Here is an 8,386-nt window from a genome sequence, read left to right on the forward strand (position 1 = left end):
AGGTAATGTCTCTAAATCTTTAGCACATGAACAATGGTTTCCAATTCTAAGTCATGAAAAGGGTATTCTCATGAACATTCAATTGTCGCGATGCATATGCAATCACTCTGCCATTTTACATTAATACTGCACCAAGTCCAATGTGAGATGCATCACAATACATCGTATAAGATCCTAAGCCTATGGGTAATACCAATGTTGGCACCGTAGTCAAAGCAGTCTTGAGCTTCTGAAAGCTCAACTCACACTCGCCTAACCATCTGAAAAAGGCATCGTTCTGGGTCAATTTGGTCAGTGGGGATGCTAAAGATGAAAATCCCTCCACAAACCAGAAATAATAACCTGCCAAACCCAGGAAACTCCGGATCTCTTTAGCTGAAGTAGGTCTAAGCCAATTCTTAACTGCCTCAATCTTTTTAGGATCCACTTTAAAGCCTTCTACCAATACAACATGCCCCAAAAAGGCAACTGAGTCTAAACAAAATTCGTATTTCAAAAATTTGGCATAGAATTGGTTATTCTTCAATGTCTGAAGCACAGTCCGGAGATGTTGCTCATGATCCTCTCGACTGCTAGAGTAAATCAAGATGCCATCAATGAATACAACCACAAATGAATATAGATCTTGAACACCCAGTTCATCAAATCCATAAATTGTGCTGGGGCATTTGTCAGCCCAAATGACATCACTAGAAATTCATAATGCCCATATCGAGTCCGAACAACTATCTTAGGGACATCAGATGCCCTAATCTTCAACTGATGATAGCCAGACCTCAAGTCAGTCTTTGAAAATACCTTGGCACCCTGAAGCTAATCGAATAGGTCATAAATGCTTGGCAACGGATACTTGTTCTTGATAGTAGCCTTATTCTACTGCTGATAATCTATACACATCCACATTGAACCATCTTTCTTCTTCACAAACAACACTGGTGCACCCTAGGGCGAGACACTAGGTCTAATAAATCCATGATCAAGCAAGTCTTGTAACTGCTCCTTCCATTTTGTCAACTCCGGCTAGGCCATAATTTATGGTGGAATAGAAATGGGTTGAGTGCCGGGAGCCAAATCAATACAGAAGTGGATATCTATGTCGGGTGGCATCCCCGGTAAATCTATAGGAAATACTTCTTCAAATTCACGAACATGTGGTACTAAGACCATAAAAGGAACATCTGCACTGGGATCTCGAATATAAGCTAAATAGGCTCGACACCCCTTCTTGACCATACGCCGAGCCTTCATATAAGAAATAACCCTGCTGGTGGAATGACTAGGAATCCTTTTCCACTCTAATCGAGGCAACCCCGACATGGATAAGGTCACCATTTTAGCGTCACAATCCAATATAGCATGATAAGGTGACATCCAATCAATACCCATGATGATATCAAAATATACCATATAAAAAAGTAGAAGATCCACGCTAGTCTTATGACTCCCAATAGTAACCACACACGAACGATAGACATGATCTACATCGATAGAATCCCCCAACTGTATGGACACGTGCACAGAAGCACTTAAAGAATCAAGAGGCACAACCAAATTTGAAGTAAAGTAGGAGGACACATAGGAATAAGTAGATCCTAGATCAAATAAAACTAAAGCATATCTATGGCAAACTGGAACAATTCCCGTGATCATGGCATCATATGACTCGGCCTCAAGCGTAGCTGGAAAAGCATAAAATTGGGGCTGGACCCCACCACTCGGAGCTACATCTCTGAGACTACCTCTAACTGGCTTTTATCCACCTCTAACAACCTGAACTCCACCTGTCTGGACCCTTTCCCTAGCTGGATAGGCGAGCATTAGAGCAACCGGTGACGGTATGATGGCATGAGAATCCTGCTGAGATCTGTTGCTCGACAACATAGGGAAATACCTCCTAATGTGACCAATGTTCCCACACTCACCATCCTTCTATCACGGATGGCGAAGATGAAACTGACCCGGACGGGTCGGATAGCCGCTATAGTGACTCTAGAGTGGTGGTGCACTGATAGGAGCTGGAAGAGCACTAAATGTCGGCTGCCTTGAGTAAGGCATACTATGATCATGACTCCCTGAAGCACCGTGAGATGCCTGAAGTGCTGCATATAATAGCCTATGAGGATGACCCCTACCATAAGTACCCCTGCCTCCAGATGAGGCGCCTCTGAAATTACCAGAATGACGACGCCTTTTATCTGAAACTGGCCCTCTCTCAAATAAAAGAACCATCTCGATCCGCTTGGCAACATTAGCAGCGGTCTGAAAAGAAATTTTACTCTCGGTTTCCTTGGACATCTGTAGCTTGATAGGTTAAACGACTCCATCAATGAACCTCCTCTCTCTCTCTCTCTCTCTCTCTCTCTATCTATCTATCTATCTCTCTCTCTATCTCTCTCTCTCTCTCTATCTATCTCTCTATCTCTCTATCTTTAGGAAGCAGAAGAAGAGCATGAGGGGCTAGATCTACAAAAAGGTCTCATACTGAGTGACTGACATACTGCCCTGCTGGAGACGCTCAAATTGCTTAAGGTAATGCTCTCTCAATGTGATAGGGAGGAACTTCTCTAGAAATAGCCATGAGAACTACTCCCAAGTAAGTGCAGGCGAACCAACTGGGCTAGTAAATACATAATATTTCAACCACCTCTTGGCGGAACCGGTCATTTGAAACACAGCAAAATCAACCCCATTAGTTTTGACTATCCCCATGTTCTGCAATACTTCATAGCAGCGGTCAAGAAAATCTTGTGGGTCCTTAATTAGAAGGTGTACCACTACAATGGATTGGAAATAGCTAGATAAACTTGTCCAACCTCAACAAAGCTTCAGAAGACAAAGCAGGCCTATCACCGGCCTGTGCTGCAATTACTGGTTAGACTACTGGAGCCTGATACTAGGGAGCCGTCTGCCCTGGAGCGAGAGTAGTGGGAGTTTGTGCTCCTCCCCCAGCCTATGAGATGGGTGGTGCCACTTGAAATGTATCATTTTGGGACACACCCTCCATAAGGCTCACCAAACGGACTAGAGCATCCTGAGCATTAGAGTAGCTATGAATCCTTCCCAGGACCTAAACTGGTCCAACAGGTACAGTCTGAGTTGTAACCTCCGCTCCCAAATCCACCTGAGTTTCTACAACAGGTTTTGCTACTCTAGCTCTGGACTACGCTCTACCTCTGCCTCTGCCTCTAGCGCGACCTCGACCTCGACCTCGACCTCTAGTGCGACCTCGTCCTCGACCTCTACCACTAGTCATAGTTGCCACCAGGGGCTCTAGTCCCTGTCCGTCGGTAGATGTATTACGTGTTCTCTCCATCTGCAAGAGAATAATAATAGAATGGTTCAATCATCGATGATAGAATAAAATCACATGACTGGATAAGAAAGAAGTGATATTGTTCCTAAACTACATAGCCTCTAAGAGATAAGTACAAACGTCTCTGTACCGAATCTTAAGACTCTACTAAGCTTGCTCCTGACTCGTGAGACCTATATAACCTAGTGCTCTGATAATAACTTATCACGACACAAAATTCCCACCTTCAGTACCGTGATAGCGCCTAACATTTAACTTGCTAGGCAAGCCAACGTTAGAATAATATTAGCCATTATTAAACAATTTTAATTTTTTTAATAACAAAGGAACAAATGCGGAAACAAAGTCTGAAATAAATTGAATAATCCATAATAATAGCAATGTCTAAATATCATCCCAGAACTGGAGTCACAAGTGCACGAGCTTCTAGAACAATACAAACTAGGGTCTAAATAAAATAAAGTTGTCTGAAAGAAAGCACCCAACTAATAATAAAGTAGAAGGGGACTTCAGAACTGCAAATGCCATGCAGTTATACCTCAAGTCTCCTGCGAATAGCTGAATCCGAGCAAATCTATTATACGCTAATGGGACCAACTCCGGTATCTGCACAAGACGTGTAGAGTATAGTTTGAGTACAATTGACCCCATGTAACAAGTAAGTGCCAAGCCTATCATCGACTAAGTAGTGACGAGGCTAAGGCAGGTCACCTACATTAACATGTATGCAATAGAAATAAAACATGTATCTCATTTCTACAGTTGAAGCCAACTCGACAGTCAAAACCAATTAGTATTTCCATAAGTTTCTGTTGAATCGTGCAACCCGATCCCACAATATATTCATATTCAATTCCGTTGCGGAGTGCAAACCGATCCTAATATATCTTTTCAATCAATTCTGATGCGGCATGCAACTTGCTTCCCCAATATATTCATTTCAATCAATTATGTTGCGGCGTGCAACCCGCTCCTCCAATATATTCATTTTCATTTCTGTTATGTTGCGTCGTGCAACCCGCTCCTCCAATATTTTCACTTTCATTTTTGTTGCGGCGTACAACATGCTCCTCCAATAATATAATTTACCAATTCTTATAAAAGAATTTACTCCAATAAATGCAATAATTAATATGAAATTATAAGACAAAAACATACAATAATTATTATTTATTTAGAAATAAGAGATGACAAGTAGAAGTTAATTGTTAAAATTAAGGAGGAAAGAGGCAATTTAATAATTAGTATGCTAAATGTCAAGTAGCAATTAATTCACATAAATCAAATAAGCATGTAACAATTATATCATGGATTCAAGACATAATATTGAGCAAGGAATATGAGAGAAACAATTAATTCATGAATTAAAATAATTTATGATTTTCAAATAATTATGCAAGCAATTAATTTGACGATGTATAGACACTCATCACCTCGCCTATACGTCGTTCACATGAATTTCACATGAATTTAAGGGTTACATTCCCTCAAGTCAAGGTTATCCACAATACTTACTTTGCTTTGCAACCAAATTCAAGATTCTTATAAACCTTTTCCTCGCGAATTCGTGTCCGAAAGCTTCAAATCAAATCACAAATAATTCAATATACTGAACACGAATTGTAGGAATAAATTCCATATTAATTTACTAATTTTCCTGATTAAAATCCGTTATTCATTTTAACAATCAACAGTGGGACCCACATCTCGCATCTCAGAAAAAATCACAAAATCCGAACACCCTTTCCAATATGAATTCAACCAAACAAAATTTATCGAATTCCGACATCGGATTGACCTTCAAAACTTCATTTTACATTTTTGAAAGATTTTATAAAAATCTGATTTTTCTTCCATAAATTCACGAATTAATGATGTAAATCAATATAGGATAAGGAATACTTACCCCATTATTTTTTCGTGAAAATCGCCCAAACAACGCCTTACCCGAGCTCAAAATCCTGAAAAATTAAAAATGGGATGAAATCCCATTTCTAGAACTTAAGTTCTGCTGTCCAGGGATTTCTTCTTCGCGAACGCGAGGGCCCGATTGCCAACGCGTAGCCTTTCCCCTTGACCTTTTGCGAACACGTGGCCTCGAATGCGAATGCGAAGCTTTGCACCTCAACCCTTCGCGAACGCATGGCCTCGATCGCAACCACGAAGCACAAAACGGGCCAGTCCAATTTTCCTCTTCGCGAACGTGAGACACCCCCTCACGAACGCAGTGGAGGAAATCAGATACAAGCATCAGAAAATTCCATTAGCTGTTTAAGTCCAAATTTTGATCTGCTAACCATCCGAAACTCACCCGAGGCCCCCGGGACCTCAACCAAATACACCAACAAATCCTAAAATATCATACGAACTTAGTCGAAACCTCAAATCACGTCAAACAATGCTAAAACCACAAATCATACCCCAATTCAAGATTAAGGAAACTTAAGAATTTTCAACTTTTACATTCGATGTCGAAACCTATCAAATCAAGTTCGATTGACCTCAAATTTTGCACACAAGTCATAAATGACATAACAGACCTATGAATATTTTCAGAACTGGGTTTCGACCCCGATATCAATAAAAGTCAATTTTTGGTCTAACTTTGAAATCTTTAAGCCTTTAAGTTTATAGTTTTCGTCAACTGACAATAATTCTAGTTATGGGCCTTCAAATTAAATTATGGGCATACGCCCAAGTCCCAAATCATGATACGGACTTACCTGACCTATCAAACTACTAATCCGAGTATGTTTGCTCAAAATATTGACCAAAGTCAACTCAATTGTGTTTTAAAGCTCTATTTCACACTTTAATCTATTTTTCACATAAACACTTTCAGGAAAAATCATACGTACTGCGCACGCAAGTCGAGAAATGATAAATAGTACTTTTCAAGGTCCTAGAACACAGAAATGATTGTTTCAATTAAATATGACATTATGGGTCATTACATCTGCACAAAAATATGCATAAGCATAGCATAAGTACACCACAGCAGTACCCATAGAGTATCAAGCCTAAGCTCGGTAGAGTAGGGATGAGGCCTGGTCAAGAATCACAAATTTACAACCAACAATAAAGGTAACCAAATGGAAAAACTTTTTGATCTGATCTCTAACGCTCTCTTTCTCTCTCTCTCTCTCTCTTACGGTTAAGGCCCTAATTTGACTCCACAAAGTCTCACATAGCCATCGTCGTCCCCGACGAGTTGCTGGCGTACACAAGTAAGTCCTCTTGCTCCTTCTTTTTATTTGCTTCCTCCTTCCTTATTCTTTCATCTTATTCACTTTCTTTCTCTATCTACCTGCATCTTCTCTTCCTCAGTTCTTTCTAGTAGCGATCGACGCCAGCGGGGCTCTGGCCAAGCGTCATCTACCCTTCTCGATCCCGTTCTTCTATGCTTCCTCTCTCATGTTTCTCTGGTCTGTTTCCAGCAAGTCTGCTTTCCGTTAACATCTGATGCCCTCTTTTTTACTTTTTTTCTTTTAGTTCTTCTTTCGCTTTCCACTCATCCCCCTCTCTTTTCTTCATCTTCTCTTTTATCTTTTACTTCTTCTACGGGCATGGGGTAAGTAGCAGCCCGACACTCTCTTCGGGGGGTATTATCGGTGATTATATTGGCTACGGCTACACAGGCCTTCACCGACACTCTGCAGCTTATTGGCATCCTCTGCACTACCAGGAAGGTCCATATTAGGAATGAAATTATTAGGGACGAGGTGGGTGTGGCCCCTATGGAAGACAAGTTCGGGATTCGAGTCTAAGATGGTTTGGACGTGAAGACGAGAGACATCGATGCATAGGTGAGAAAATGCGAGAGGTTGACCAAAGCGGGTCAGAGGAGAGGTAGAGGGAGGCCTAAGAAGTACTGGGGAGAGGTGATTAGGTAGGACATGACTCGACTTCAGCTTATCGCGGAGATGACCCTAGATAGGGAGGTTTGGAGGTCGAGGGTTAGGGTTAGGGGTTGACAGATAGTCGATAGTCTCTTCTAATCGTATTAGTAGTATTGGTACTAGTGTTGTATTCTCCTATTCTGAGTGCCTTGCTGATTAGACGATATGGCATTATTGGATGTAATTTCTGCACTTCTTTTATAGCTTTGTATTCCTAGTTCTCTGCTATTACATGACGTGTTATTTGTATTTTTTATTTCTTTTCCTTTGCCATTGTTAATGTTGGTTTATTGTGTCCTTTTCACTATTCTGAGTCGAGGGTCTATCGGAAATAACCTCTCTTCCTTCATAAGGTAGGGGTAAGGTCTGCGTGCACATTACCCTCTCCAGACCGCACGTGTGGGATTGCAGTGGGTTTGTTGTAGTAGTTGTTGACTTGTTGTTATTGTTGTTAGTAAAGGTAATAGAAGCACGAACGTCAACGAGAAATAACCAGATAATAAAACAACAACATAGTTAGAATACAGATGAAATATGAATGAATTCAGGTATGGAAAATCGATGACGACTCAATCAATCAAATAGTTCTTAATGCATGAATTACAACAAGAATTACACGAGGTACCAATCCTCGTAATCCCAAATCATATGTCACAATATCCAAATCTTACACATATGGCACCTCGTGCCCGCATTTTTTCAAATCACTTTCGCACGCAAGTCCACGTGCTATCGTGTATATAGTATCCATGTCAAATACAATAAAGCATAATAACAGTTTTGAATAAAGTAGAAAACCAATGAGAAAATAAGTTTCAATTTAGGAACCAAATATAGTTAAACAGGCTACAATTTATACAAGATAGGGTATAAAATGAGTATAGTTTAGAAGCTATTTGGGTAAGGAAAATATCTTTTTCAAGTAAAACGAAGCATCAGATAAGTCACCGAATTAAATCTTTAATTTGTTAAAATAAAACGTAATAACGATTTTTAAGTAAAGTAAAAATGTCAGATTGGATAAGGAATTTAATTTGATAAATCAATTAAAGTAAAATATGACATCTATTAAGAATGGTAAAGTATCGAATGAAATGACGAGTTTTAACTTAAGAGTCACATAACGTAAGCATACTCCTAATTATTTCATTTAAAACTGTTATGTTATCAACAA

The sequence above is a fragment of the Nicotiana tomentosiformis genome, chromosome 12 (genome assembly GCF_000390325.3).
Source record: "Nicotiana tomentosiformis chromosome 12, ASM39032v3, whole genome shotgun sequence".
Lineage (NCBI taxonomy): Eukaryota > Viridiplantae > Streptophyta > Magnoliopsida > Solanales > Solanaceae > Nicotiana > Nicotiana tomentosiformis.